The 15,625-nt window shown below is 37.4% G+C and overlaps 1 protein-coding gene across 1 annotated transcript in view; it reads right to left on the bottom strand.

The window, feature by feature from the left end:
• HHLA2 (HHLA2 member of B7 family) overlaps positions 1–4,910 on the bottom strand; it is a 236,807-nt gene extending 231,897 nt beyond the window's left edge. The window contains exon 1 of the mRNA XM_056793440.1: positions 4,775–4,910. The gene's annotated coding sequence lies outside the window, so the exon portion shown is untranslated. The remainder of the gene's footprint in view (positions 1–4,774) is intronic.
• Positions 4,911–15,625: the final 10,715 nt, after the last annotated feature.

Raw genomic sequence — 15,625 nt, 5'->3', positions numbered from 1 at the left:
TTATTACCACATGTTTACCCACAAAGCTGGGAGGGTTTACCCACAAAGCTAGGGGGGAGCTAGGTGGCTCAGTGGATTAAGAACAGGGCCTGGAGAGGAGAGGTTCTGGGTTCAAATATTGCCTCAGACATTTCATAGCTGTTTGACCCTAGGCAACCCTCATTGCCTAGCCCTTACCACTCTTCTGCCTTGGAACCAGTATGCAATATTAATTCTAAAATGGAAGGTAAGGATTAAAAAAAAAGAAAAAGAAAAAGAAGGATCATACATTTCAAACTGCTCAGTGTAACTTTCCAGAAGGTATTTGCTTTCCACGGGAAGTAACCAAGAAGCCTTTTCTTTGAAGGGTTCCACAAGCTCAGAATTCTTAAGTATGTCTGCTTCAAATCCCCTAGTTCCACCTTCAAGCTTCTGCTGCAGTGAGCTCAGCTCTGTACAAATTATCTATGAGCTATGCTTGAGAGTTTATGGCAATGAGTCCATTTTGCCACTTTAAATAGGACACATTAAGGGGTCTGAATTATTTGTAGACAGGAGTCCTATCTAAGCTGTCACCAGTTTCCTCACCTTCAAGCAAATGGTCAGGCTGAAAGGACAGCACAGACCACTAGGTGGAATAATGGAAGAACACTCAATTTGGAATCACTACTTGGTTCTGTCACTATATGCTCTCTGTAGGAACCCAGGCATGTTGTTTAAACTTTTCTAAGCCCCTATTTCTTCAATATCAAAATGGATATAATAATGCAAGAGAAGAGGCATGGTTTAGGGGCTAGCAAACAAGCATCAAAAGTAGGAAAACCTGGGTTCAAGTCTTACCTTTGATATATTGTGGCTATGTGATCCTGGGCAAGTTACTTAACCTCTCAGGGTTCTAGGCAACTCGCTAAGACCTTAAATTGCAGAAAAAGGATCAATTTGCATTGGTGAAGGGAGTTTCTTCACCCCAGAACTCTCAATATCAATAAAATCTAGTCCCTAACTCTAATATTACAATAATATTTATCTCATTTGCCCCTCACAACAAGGGGCTACTCGATAGTACAGTGGATAGAGAACCAGGTTTGCAGTTGAGAAAACTACAAATCTGATCTTAGACACTTCCTGGCTATGTGACCATCGGCAAGTCACCTAATCCCAACTGTTTAGCCCTTGATATTCTTCTATCTTAGAAATGATACTTAGTAGTAATTCTGAGACACATGGTAAGGTTTGTTGTTGTTTTTTTTATGGACTTCATAACAACCCTGAAAGGCAAATATTAGGTAAATTTGAGCTACTTATTGAAAATTTCCTGAATGAAACTGTAGGAGATTGAGCAATATGGTTTATCAGATCTTTTCTAGTATTTAGTGCTATTTACAGCATGCCCTAACAACTAGAGCTTATCCTGTTGACTTATCACTTGGGCAACACCTCATAATCATCTTCTTCCTTTTCCATCCCAGCCCAAGAAAGCAAGACTGAACACTGACACCCCGAATTAGCCACCACTCTAGCTCCTGATTCAGATTATGTTACTGCTGTCAAAAGTGTTGAATGCAGGATGTCAGATTCAGAGTTGGAAAGTACCTCACTTACCATTTACTCCTACCCCTTTGACTTACAAGGGAAAACTAGTACCCAGAGAAGGCAGGTGATTCGCTGGAGTTAAAAGACTTCCCTATCTCCTCCGTCTAGGCAAATCAAGTTATACAATTCAATGTGTAAGGTCCAGATTTGCCCCTCCTCAAAACTTGTGTGAAACACTCACCAACCGGAAAGACGATTAATGAATTTAGGCCAACATGCAAGTTATTGGTTCATAAAAGAAACTCCCCTCTCTTTTTTTCTCCAGAAATCAGGAACATTTTGAAGGCACTAAGTACAACACAAGCACAAAAACAGTGGCTAAAAGTTGTGTCCACCATTCTTTCTGTACCAGAACTCTGGGCCAGCCAGTGTCAATATTAGAGCTGGAAGAAACCAAGAAGATGGAGCCCAGTGAGAGCCCTTAAATTGCATCTCTCATTTCAAACAGGACAGTAAGAGTAGAAAATAAAAGTCCCCCAGGAGATAACAGAAGTAGTCTATGCTGTCTTCAGAAGCAACACAAGTCTTCCTTCCCAAGCTTTATGGAGGACACAACTATCCATTCTAAGAGGCAATGAGGTAGCCCAGTAGATAGAGTGAATAATGATAGACCTGAGTTCAAATCCAGTCCCAGACACTTACTAGCTATGACATGATATCTTATTTTTTTGAAGCATATCATTCTTTAATTTATTTCCTCCATGAATTTTTTCTAGTATAAGCAACAATATGACAAATGTGGAAATATGTATTGTATGGTAGGGATGGGAAGGAGGAGAGAAATGGATCTCAAAATGTTAGAAAACAATTATTAAAAATTATATAGACATGTAATCTGGAAAAAATTAAAATTTATTAATAAAAAGCATGCATATCCTATTTTTAAATGATGCATAAGACTTCCCAGGTTCCTTCTGACACTCAGTTCTATAATCCTATAACCTTTTCCCTTTGCCCACTGATCCAGAGCTATTCCATAGCCTGTAATGGCTAATGAGCGAATGTTGGAATAAGTCAGCTCAGTCACCTGGTCACTCAATCCAGAAGGTGCTGGACCCCAAAGTCCCCAATATTCTAGCTGATATGATGATATCTTACTAGCTGTGTTATATTATGGGTAGCTGTTGGCACAGTAGATAGGGCTTTGGATCTGGAATCAGGAAGACAAGTTCAAATTTGCCTTCATACATTTATTAACTGTCACCTTGTTTATCTCAATTTATTTAACTGTAAAATGAATATAACAATAGCCCCTACCCTGCAGATTTATTATGAGGATGAAAAGAATTATTTGCTTAAAAAAAGGCATTTAACCATAGTGTCTGGAACATGGAAGATGCCAAATAAATATTCCTTTACCCCATCCTTCAACTATGGAATCCCAGGCAAGTCACTTAACTTCTATTGCCTTTGGTGTCTACATCTCTAAAATGGGTAAATAGGGGACAACTAGGTGCTTCAGTGGATTGAGAGAAAGGCCCAGAGGTGGGGGGTCCTGGGTTCAAATCTGACCTCAGATATTTCCTAGCTATGTGACCCTGGGCAAGTCACTTAACCCCCATTGCCTAGCCCTTACCACTATTCTGCCTTAGAACCAATACCCAGCATTGATTCTAAGATGGAAGGTAAGGGTTAATAAATAAATAAATTAGATGGATATATATAACACCATCTCCTTACTAGGATTATTGAAGATAAAACAAAATCATTTGTAATATATACTTTTCAAGCTTAACTTGCTGTATAAATGCAAATTATTATTATTACCTTGCTACTCATTTATGTTTCATCCTAAAAAAAGTCTTAAGTTCTTCTCTTTTGCTTCACTTCTACACCTAACCAGTGTATAAGTCTTTCAGATCTAATTCCATATTTCTTCCACAAATATGTTCCTATTCATACAGACAGCCACCAACTGAGTGCAGGCCTTCATCACCTAGAACAGGGAATGATAAGCTGCAACAGAGAGCCACATCTTCTGGTTCCCTTTTGGTAGCTAAGAATGGTTTTTATGAATTTAAATACAATAAAACTTTATTAAATGATGCAAAAACTATTCTTAGCTGGCAGTCCTAGCAAAAAGGATTCAGCCCAGAGTCTGTATCCATCCTTGACCTAGACTACTACAATTGTCTAAGAAGTCTCCAAAAGGGGTCATGAGCAATAGATATGACTGAAACAACAGAACAAAAAGAAGTTTCCCTACTTCCTGCAAGTCCAATCCTTCCTTTACACCACTATCAAAAAGAACCTTCCTGAGGTTGGGGTAGCACAGTGGATAGAGTGCCAGGTCCTAGGTTCAAATCTGGCATTGGGCACTTCCTAGCCCTATGACATTGGGCAACTTATGTAACCCTGTTTGCCTAGCCCTTGCCTTTCTGTCTTAGAGTTGTTACTAAGATAGAAAGTAATGGTTTAAAAAAAAACTATCTAAAGCATAGGTTAGATTATATCACTCTCTTCCTCAAGAATCAGTTTCTAATACAAATGTATATCCAAGAAGCCATTCTTTACTAGTTAAATGGTCAAAAACAATAAATAAACAGCTGTCCAAAGAAAAAATACAAACTAATAATGATCAGATGAAAGTTTACTCCTAATCACCAATAAATGAAATTCAAATCAAAAGATCTTCAAGATCCACCTTACAAACTGATAAATATGACACAAAATATGGGAACTCTATGGTAGGGGTGGGGTATTATAGAAAGGCAGCAACCTTAATATACTCTTGTAAGAAAACTGGTCTAGCAGTTCTCAAAAGCAATTTGTAATTGTGCTAAGAAAGTGATTCAATGTCTGTATACTTTGACCAACAGATCCCATTGTTAAGTGTAAACACTCAATAAGGCTAATTCTAAAAAGAAAGAAATTATATCTAACAAAATATTTATACTATCACTGTTTACAATAGGAAAAAAACTGAGATCTGGTCAAAATGGTGTGATAATTAAAATGTTTGGGAGCAAGGGAAATATATATGTCAATTATGACCGCTGAAATATGTTTTCTACTGTGTCTTGGTTTTATATAAATATAAGATGGTCGCCAGGGAATATATTCCCAATTTATGAATATGCCCAAGCCAACTGGGTTTTATAGAGAAATTTAATTTATAATAAACTGATTAATCAATAGAAAAAGAGAGAAAGTAAGAAAGGAATAAGAATGAATGAATCAGTCAGTTGGTTTTATCACTCACCCAAGATCTCTCTAGGTAAGGCTTCTCATGCCAATCTCAGGCTCCACCTTCAAGAGAGCCTCCTTTCAAGAAATGTTTCCAGAGAATTCTCCTCCTTCAGAGCCAGCCTTCTCTCCTGGTCCTCCCACAGAGCAACCTCCTCAGTCCTCCTTCAGAGCCACCTCGCTCAGAGCAAAACCTCCTTCAGAGCAAAAACCTCTCAGAGCAAAAAACTCTCCTCCTCCGTCCTCAGACCCCACTATCTTTAAGGAAACCATCCAAGTCCCCTCCCCTCAGTTCTCACATCTACCAATCACTGTCAATGTCTCCCCTGTGCCAATGGTGGCTCTAGCTTAACCCAGGACCGCCCAGAGGTCTGTGGCTTTGCACATGTCTGTTGAAGGTCATAGTCTCAAATAATTAAATCTTGATCTTTGCTGCAGCCCTTCCTAAATTGAGTGGAGATTGTATTTTCCAAGACCTGGTTCTGTCATTCCAAGTATCTCTATTGTATCAATTCTAAAATTAATCATGATTCAAAGAACTTCCTGTTTTATGCTTAAGCATAGGTCAAAGCCCTTTCCATTGTTTAGCAAAAGGTTTCTGTCCTAAAGTAGTCTTAAGTAGGGAGGAGAAGGATCCTCCCATGCCAAGGGGTTTCACATTCCAATAGAGTTCTTACTATCAGTAGGAATTTTTTTCCAAGTATGAAATTTCCCAATGGTGAAATTTCCAACATTCATAAGTCTAAGAAATTTTAAGGTTTACAATGGATACATGATTTAAACACAAAGGACCTGGTACCAAAATCAAATTAGGGAAATGTGAAATAGTTTACCTGTCAGATCTATGAAAAAGGGAACAATTTATGACCAAGCAAGAGATAGAAAGCATTATAGGATATAAAATGGATCATTTTGATTACATTAAACTAAAAAGATTTAACACAAACAAAACCAATGCGGCCAAGATTAGAAGGAAAACAAAAAGAAAAAACTGGGGTAAAAAATTTAAGTCTCCCTAAAAAAGGCCTCATTTCTCAAATATAGAGAACTGAGTCAAATTTATAAGAATGAGTCATTTCCCAATGGATAAATGGTCAATGGATATGAATAGTCAGTTTTCAGATGAAGAAATCAAAGTTATCTATAGTCATATAAAAATGGTCTAAACCACTATTGATTAGAGAAATGTAAATTAAAACAACTCTGAGTTACTACCTCAAATCTATCAGATGGGCTAATATGACAAAAAAAGAAAAGAAAAAATGTTGAAGAGGATATGGGGAAACTGGGTCCCTTGTTCATTCTTCATTTTTGAAGACCAATTGTGTTAACTAGATTTAAGTGTAGCAAAGTTGCACAAAGTCATCAGCCTCAATCTCTCTCTCAGTGTCATCTAAGTCATATGGCAAGAAAAAAGTCAGAATGACTGATGATGGCCCAAGATGAACAAAGGATGAGTTTGCCATTTGATGTCTAGCCAAGCTCTACGTGCTCCATAGCACCTGCTTTAGCAACTTCTGAGGTCACTAGAATAAATTATTCCTATCTAGCCATTCCACCAGGAAGGGTCTTCACATGATTGGGGTAGACAGTCCCCTAAGTCACTGATAAGTTTGGGGCCTTTTCATTACCCTCAACTTGGTTTAACACATCTGCCAAAACAGTTTTGCTGGAGTATGGCTAATACATATGCTACAGCTTTCTTGGAGCCACAGATAATAACTCAGTGATAAGTGGACACCAAGGTTGAGCAGTCCGGAAAAGGACTTGATAAGCCCTTACACCAGAGGTGCTAGTTCACCTAGAACACTGCATATATCCCACAATGCACCATTAGTGGAGTTGTGAATTAATCCAACCATTCTGTAGAAAAATTTGGAACTACAACCAAAAGGCTATTTAATAAAGAAAAAAAGATCTATTTGTACAAAGATATATATAGTATTTCTTTTTGTGTTGTCAAAGAACTGGAAATCCAGGGAATGCCCATCAAATGAGGAATAGCTGAACAATTTGTGATGGGTACTACTGTGCTCTAAGAAATAATGAGCAGGATGCTTTCAAAAAAAAATCTGGAAAGATTTATATAAACTCATACAAAGTGAAATGTGCAGAACCAGGAGAACACTGTACACATTAAAACCAACATTATATAATCAACTGTGAATCTCTGAGCTATTCTCAGCAATACAAAGACCCAAAAGAATTTCCAAAAGATTTATATAGAAAAATGCTATAAATTTATGAAGAAAAATGCCAACTACCTCCAGAGAAATCTTTATGGATTTGTTTTTTCCCCTTAAAAAATTTTTTTTATTATGAAGGATAGCTCTTGGGGAGTAAGAAATGAAGGTGATGTAAAAGCCAAAAGATACCAGTAAACAGTTGTTTTTTTTTGTTTTTTGTTTTTGTTTTTTTACATTTTAAACATTATTTTATTTGGTCATTTTCACACATTATTCATTGGAAACAAAGATAATTTTCTTTTCCTCCACCCCTCCCACGATGCACGATTCCACTGGGTATCACATGTGTCCTTGATTCGAACCCATTTTCATGTTGTTGGTATTTGCATTAGGGACTTCATTTAGAGTCTCTCCTCAGTCATGTCCCCTCAACCTCTGTAGTCAGGCAGTTGCTTTTCCTCGGTGTTTTTACTCCCATAGTTTGTCCTCTGCTTGTGGCTAGTGTTTTTTCTTCTAGATCCCTGCAGAATGTTCAAGGACATTGTATTGACATTAATGGAGAAGTCCATTACACTCGATTGTACCACAGTGTTTCAGTCTCTGTGTACAATGTTTTCCTGGTTCTGCTCCTTTCTCTCTGCATCACTTCCTGGAGGTTGTTCCAGTCTCCATGGAATTTCTCCACTTTATTATTCCTTTTAGCACAGTAGTATTCCATCACCAACATATACCACAATTTATTTAGCCATTCCCCAATTGAAAGGCATCCACTCATTTTCTAATTTTTGGCCACCACAAAGAGTGCTGCTATGAATATTCTTGTGCAAGTCTTTTTCCTTATTATCTCTTTGGAGTACAAACCCAGCAGTGCTATGGCTGGATCAAAGGGCAGACAGTTTTTTATCGCCCTTTGGGCATATTTCCAAATTGCCCTCCAGAATGGCTGGATCAATTCACAACTCCACCAGCAATGAATTAATGTCCCAACTTTGCCACATCTCCTCCAGCATTCATTACTTTCCTTTGCTGTCATGTTAGCCAATCTGCTAGGTGTGAGATGGTACCTCAGAGTTGTTTTGATTTGAATCTCTCTGATTATAAGAGATTTAGAACAATTTTGCTTGTATTTATTAATAATTTTGATTTCTTTGGCTGAGAACTGCCTGTTCATATCCCTTGCTCATTTATCAATTGGAGAATGGCTGGATTTTTGATACAATTGATTTAGCTCTTTATAAATTTGAGTAATTAGACCTTTGGCTGAGGTTTTTGTTATGAAGATTTTTTTCCCCAATTTGTTGCTTCCCTTCTCATTTTGGTTACATTGGTTTTGTTTGTACAAAAACTTTTTAATTTGATGTAATCAAAATTGTTTATTTTACATTTTGTGACTCTTTCTATGTCTTGCTTGGTTTTAAAGTCTTTCCCTTCCCACAGATCTGACATGTATACTATTCTGTGTTCACCTAATTTACTTATAGTTTCCTTCTTTATGTTCAAGTCATTTACCCATTCTGAGTTTATCTTGGTGTAGGGTGTAAGGTGTTGATCCAAACCTAATCTCTCCCACACTGTCTTCCAGTTTTCCCAGCAGTTTTTGTCAAATAGTGGGTTTTTGTTCCAGAAGCCAGAATCTTTGGGTTTGTCATATACTGTCTTACTGAGGTCACTTACCCCAAGTCTATTCCATTGATCCTCCTTTCTGTCTCTTAGCCAGCACCAAATTGTTGTGATAACCACTGCTTTATAATAGAGTTTGAGATCTGGGACTGCAAGGCCACCTTCCTTTATATTTCTTTATATTTTTTTTTTCATGATTTCCCTGGATATCCTTGATCTTTTGTTCTTCCAAATGAACTTTGTTATGGTTTTTTTCTAAATCAGTAAAAAAAAAATTTTGGAAGTTCAATGGGTATAGCACTAAATAGATAAATAAGCTTGGGTCGGATTGTCATTTTTATTATATTGGCTCATCCTATCCATGAGCAGTTAATGTTTTTCCAATTGCTCAAGTCTAGTTTTAGTTGTGTGGAGAGTGTTTTGTAGTCGTGTTCATATATTTCCTGTGTTTGTCTCAGGAGATAGATTCCTAAGTATTTTATTTTGTCTAAGGTGATGATTTTGAATGGGATTTCTCTTTCTAATTCTTGCTGCTGAGCTGTGTTGGAAATATATAGAAATGTTGATGACTTATGCAGGTTTATTTTGTATCCTGCAACTTTGTTAAAGTTGTTGATTATTTCGACTAGCATTTTGGTTGATTCTCTAGGATTCTTTAAGTGTACCATCATATCATCCACAAAGAGTGATAAGTTGGTCTCCTCCTTGCCTACTTTAATGCCTTCAATTTCTTTTTCTTCTCTAATTGCTACTGCTAGTGTTTCTAGTAAAATGTTAAATAATAGAGGTGATAATGGGCATCCTTGTTTCACTCCTGATCTTATTGGGAATATATCTAATTTATCCCCATTGCAGATGATGTTAGCTGATGGTTTTAGATATATATTGTTTATTATTTTTAGGAACGACTTTCTATTTCTATGTTTTCTAGTGTTTTTAATAGGAATGAATGCTGTATTTTATCAAAGGCTTTTTCTGCATCTATTGAGATAATCATGTGATTTTTGTTCGTTTGCTTGTGGATATGGTCAATTATGTGGATGGTTTTCCTAATATTGAACCAGCCCTTGCATTCCTGGTATAAATCCTACTTGGTCAAAGTAAATGACCCTCCTGATCACTTGCTGGAGTCTTTTTGCTAGTATCCTATTTAAGATTTTTGCATCTATATTCATTAGGGAGATTGGTCGATAGTTTTCTTTCTCCTTTTTTGACCTGCCTGGCTTTGGAATCAATACCATGTTTGTGTCATAAAAGGAATTTGGTAGAAATCTCTCTTTACTTATTATGTCAAATAGTTTGTATAGTATTGGGATTAGCTGTTCTTTGAATGTTTGATAGAATTCACTTGTGAATCCATCAGGCCCTGGGGATTTTTTTCTTAGGGAGTTCTTTGATGGCCTGTTGGATTTCTTTTTCTGATATGAGATTATTTAAGAATTCTATTTCTTCTTCTGTTAGTCTAGGTAATTTATATTTTTGTAAATATTTATCCATATCACCTAGATTGGTATATTTATTGCCATATAATTGGGCAAAGTAGTTTTTAATGATTGCCTTAATTTCCTCTTCATTGGAGGTGAGCTCCCCTTTTTCATCTATGATGCTGTTAATTTGCTTTTCTTCTTTCCTTTTTTTAATTAGATAGACCAGTACTTTGTATATTTTGTTTGTTTTCTCAAAGTACCAGCTTCTAGTCTTATTTATTAGTTTAATAGTTTTATCACATTCAATTTTATTAATTACTCCCTTAGTTTTTAGGATCTCTAGTTTGGTTTTCTTCTGAGGGTTTTTAATTTGTTCGTTTTTGAGTTTTTTGATTTGCATTTCCAATTTATTGATCTCTGCCCTCCCTAATTTGTTAATATATGCACTCAGGGGCATGAATTTTCCTCTGAGTACTTCTTTGCTGCATCCCATAAAGTTTGGAAGGATATCTCACCATTGTCATTTTCCTCAATGAAATTTTAATTGTTTCTATGATTTATTCCCTAACTAACTGATTTTGGAGTATCATATTATTTAATTTCCAATTAATTTTTTATTTGGCTCTCCATGTACCCTTACTGATCATTATTTTTATTGCCTTATGATATGAAAAGGCTGCATTTATTATTTCTACTTTTCTGCATTTGTATGCCATGTTTCTGTGACTTAGTGTATGGTCAATCTTTGTGAATGTGCCATGTGGTGCTGAGAAGAAAGTGTATTCCTTTTTGTCCCTATTTATTTTTCTCCATATGTCTATTAACTCTAATTTTTCTAAGATTTCATTCACTTCTTTTACCTCTTTCTTATTTATGTTTTGATTTGATTTATCTAAATTTGATAGTGGTTGGTTCAGCTCTCCCACTAATATGGTCTAACTGTCTATTTCCTCCTTTAATTCTCCTAGTTTCTTCATTAGAAATTTGGGTGCTATACCATTTGGTGCATACATGTTGATTAGTGATATTTCCTCATAGTCTATAGTCCCTCTTAACAAAATATATTTACCTTCCCTTTCCTTTTGATCAGGTCTATTTTTGCTTTGGCTTTGTCAGATATCAAGATTGCAACTCCTGCCTTCTTTCTGTCAGTTGAGGCCCAAAAGGTCTTACACCATCCTTTAATTCTGACCTTGTGAGTATCTACCCGCCTCATGTGTGTTTCTTGAAGACAAAATATGGTAGGGTTTTGGATTCTAATCCATTCTGCTATTCATCTACATTTTATGGGTGAGTTCATCCCATTCACATTCAAAGTTATGATTGTCACTTGTGGATTCCCTGGCATTTTGATGTCCTCCCCTAATTCTGACCTTTCTTCTTTAGCTATAACCTTTTAAACCAGTGATTTACTTTAAATCTGTCCCCCTAGTCCCCTCCCTTGATATGCTTCCCTTTCTAGTCGCTCCCTTTTTGTTCCCTTCCCCTCCCCGTTCTCTTTTATTCCCTTTTTGTGTTCCCTCCCCCTCTAACCCTTTGGTTTTCCCTTCTCCCTTACCCTGTTGGATAAGATAGAATGCAAGATCCCACTGGATCTAGATGCTCTTCCCTCTCAGAGTTGATGTTACTGAGAGTAAGGTTTAAGTAAAAACTCTCTTCCTCTCCTTCTTATAGGAGAATTCTTGCCCTCCTCTTCCCATGTGTATCTTTGTGTGAGAAAGATTATTCGATTTAGTTTTTTTTCTATTTCATTGAATGTATCTTAGTACCTTCAATGATTCCCCCCCTCCCTTTTACTTTCTTCCCCCCCTTTCTCCATATTGTCTTGATGCCCCAAACTTTCCCTGTGGGTGATTCTTCTTACTACTCTAATAATGCATACAATTTTTGAGATTAACACATTACGTTTCCCCCACATATTAATATATACAATTTGATATAAATGTAGTAATTATAGAAGAGAGTTTGAATAAAAGAAAAAGGTAACATTTTTCTCCTTTTCCTTTTCCTTCATATTTACCTTTTCATGTTTCTCTTGCTCTTTGTGTTTGGATGTCAAACTTTACACAGAGTTCTGGTCTTTTCTTTACAAATACTTGGAAATTTTGTATTTTGTTGAATGCCCATACTTTCCCCTGGAAGTATATAGTCAGTTTTTATGGATAGCTGATTCTTGGTTGAAGACCCAGCTCTCTTGCCTTTCTGAATATCATGTTCCAGGCCTTACGGTTGTTCAGGGTGGAAATTGCTAGGTCCTGTCCCCTGATTGGTATTCCTTTATACCTAATTGTCTTTTTCTGGCTTCTTGTAAGATTTTTTCTTTTGCTTGGAAGCTTTGGAATTTGTCAATTACATTCCTGGGAGTTGTCTTTTGGGGATTTAGTGTAGAATGTATTCTGTGAACTCTTTCAATGCATACTTTGTCCCCTTTTTCTAGAATCTCCAGGCAGTTTTCTTTCATGATATCTTGTATTATGATGTTAAGATTACTAGTTTATTTCTGGCTTTTCTGGTAGACCAATGATTCTCAGATTGTCTCTCCATCCTCTGTTTTCCATGTCTGTCACCTTATCAGTGAGATATTTTATGTTATCTTCTAATTCCTTAGTCTTTTGACTTTGCTTTATTAATTCTTGCTCTTTTGCAATATCATTGTCTTCCAGTTGCCTGATTCTGACCTTTAAAGACTGGTTTTCCTTTTCAGTTTGCCCTGACCTATTTTTTGAGGCTTTGAGCTGTTTCTGCATTTGCGTATTTTGGTCTTTCAGATTGCTGAGTTCCTTTTGCATTATTTCCCATTTTTCCTGCCAGAAAGCTTCCATCTTTTTGATAATTTCCAATTTAAATTCTTCAAGAGCTTGTGGAGAATTTCTATTTCTTTTGGAAGGTTTTAGAGCATTTGTTTGTGTTTCCTCTTCTATTTCCTCTGTATTTTGTATTTTCACTCCATAAAATGTGTCCAAAGTCACCCCCTTCTTCTTGCTTTTCTTGATTTTGGGAGGCTGACCCTGAGCACTGTTTGCCATCTCTATGGTTTTTTTCTCCCCTTTCCAGTCAGAAATCTGAATGAGGAGGGCTGGCTCTCAGTGTATGGGTCTAATGATCGAGGCTTTAGCCCCAGGCAAATTCTCCATTCTCTGAAGCTGCGCTGTCTTCCCGGGGAAGACCAGGGTTTGTCCTCCCCTGCCTGCCAGTTTTTCAGGTGTTACTACTCTCAGGTGCGGGTCTTTGGTGGTTTTAGTTAATTCCCAACACCTGTGGGTGCCCCTTGCTCACTTCAGGGGATCCCTTCGCTCACTCGTTGATTATAGTGCGCTAGTTCTGGGAGCCCGCAATCTGAGTTCCTCTTGCTCGCCTGCCAGCTTTTCGGGTTTTACTACTCACAGGAGTGGGTCCTTGGTGGTCTTACTCAGGTCTCTAGACCTGGGGCTGCCCGTTGTTCAGTCCTGGGGTGCCCCCTCCTCACTTGTTGATTCTGGCCAGTGCAGACTTAAACTCTGCCTCCCTCGGCGTGGTGGGTGGGGGAGGATGGGTCAGCTTTTCATTCCCTTATATTGTGGAAATGCCAGCTTCTCACCTACCTTCAGTGCTGCGCCTTAGCGTGGGGTCTCTCCGTTCTTATGAAGATGATTGTTTTTGTTTTGGGGGGGGGGTCTTTTCAGGTCGTCTGTGTTGTTGGGTCTGAGGAGAGGAAGCCAGCCACATCTACTCTGCAGCCATGCTTACCCGGAAGTCCTCTAGAAGGTCATTTTAAGTAGCAATAAGGACAATAAAGATCTTAAACTAAGATGTTGCACAAGATTATCCCAAGCAAAACTCTAGTGTTCAGAGAGACCCAGTTCAACTTCCTAAGCTCAACTGATCCAAACTCTTTCATCAGTAAACAATTTTAAAGATTTGAGCTAGATAATTTCCAGAATCAAACACAAACTCCTCATTTTGGTGTTCTTTTGAATCTCAAAAACAATTGTAGGGGGCAGCTAGTGGATTGAGAGCTAAGTCTAAAGACAGGAGGTCTTGGGTTTAAATCTGAACTCATACACCTCCTAGTTCTGTGACCCTGGGCCAGTCACTTAACCCTTATTGCCTAGTTCTTATCACTCTTTTGCCTTGGAACCAATATACAATATTGATTCTAAGAAAGAAGGTAAAGGTTTTTAAAATAATAATAATAACTGTATTGATTTTTATGTCCCCATAATTTCCTAACACATCACACTTCCTTCCTCCATCCAGAGAGCCATGCCAAATAAAAGGGGGTGGTGATGGAAAGCAGTTCAATAAATGTAACCATCAAGTTCAACAGGATTTGCAGTGTTTCAAATACATGGTCAATCACCCTTGCAAAGAAAGGAAGGAAGTTCACTTTCATATTTCAATCCCTTAACATTTTAGCTTAAACTTTCATTCAAATTCCTGGCAAATTGGTTTGTGTGAGGTTCTCCCCACACAACATTCTACTTCACTTTTCCATGCCAGATATTCCTTGAGTCTTTTATCTCTTCTTTGGAGGGTAAGCATTCATTCAGTGACTTCTATGTGCCAGGCATTGTGCTAAGCAGGATATATCATTTGATTCTCACAACAAGCTATGAGAGGTAGGTATTATTACAACCCCCATTTTATAGATGAGGAAACAGAAGTTAAGTGACCTTTCCAAGGTTACACATTTTATGAGTATCTGAAGTCCATTTGAAATTTAAACACAGGTCTTCCTGGCTCTGAGCACACTGCTCTATCTACTTCAATACTTCACTACCTAGAAAATGGCAACTATATGTAAAGGAGTCATGGATCAAGGAGGCAGGGTCACAACCATTGATCAAAGTTCACTATTTATTGATAACAGAGGTGATAGGGAAGGAACTCCTCTGTTGATAACTAATCACTTATCAATGAAGCTTATCAAAGTTTCCAAGTAATTTGTATAGCCCTTCTGGGCAGCTGGGTGGCACAGTGGAAAGATTACCAGGTCTGGAATCAGGAAGACTCCTCTTCCTAAATTCTAATCTGACCTCTAACACTTGCTAGCTGTGTGAGCCTGGGCAAGTTATTTAACCCTGTTTGCCTCCATTTCCTCATCTGTAAAATGAGCTGGAGAAGGAAATGGCAACCAGTATCTCTGCCAAGAAAATCCCAAAAGGGAACACAAAGAGTGAGGCATGTCTTAAAAATGACTGAACAATGAACTGTCAAGGGAAAGGGATTTACTTACTCTAACCCAGATGTTCTCAGAGGGTGGTCAAAGAATTTTGGTAGCATTCCCAAGACTCTTTCAGATCTTGAAGATCAAATATTTTTCATAATATCATTAAGTTGTTATTTGACTTTTTTGCCTATTCTCTCATAAGTAGTTTTCCAGAGCCTACTTGACCTATGAATTAAACACTGAGTTAGAAACACAAATACTGAGTCAATATCTCAACTGAAAAATTATTCTTTTGCCTTAAAAATGGATGACAGTACAGAAATGGCAGGATTTGCTGTTTTAATTTCATTTGCTTAGTATTAGAATTAAGTAATCACCAAAGAGCTTAGATGAGAAGAATATTCAGAAACAACCAGGTGGTGCTGATATAGTCAAAGTATTGAATAGCTCTCTTTAAATTTCATGGTTTATCTCAAAACAACAGT

Source organism: Monodelphis domestica, chromosome 4, assembly GCF_027887165.1.
Source record: "Monodelphis domestica isolate mMonDom1 chromosome 4, mMonDom1.pri, whole genome shotgun sequence".
Classification (NCBI taxonomy): Eukaryota; Metazoa; Chordata; class Mammalia; order Didelphimorphia; family Didelphidae; genus Monodelphis; species Monodelphis domestica.
This window is presented reverse-complemented; position numbering and strand designations above follow the sequence as displayed.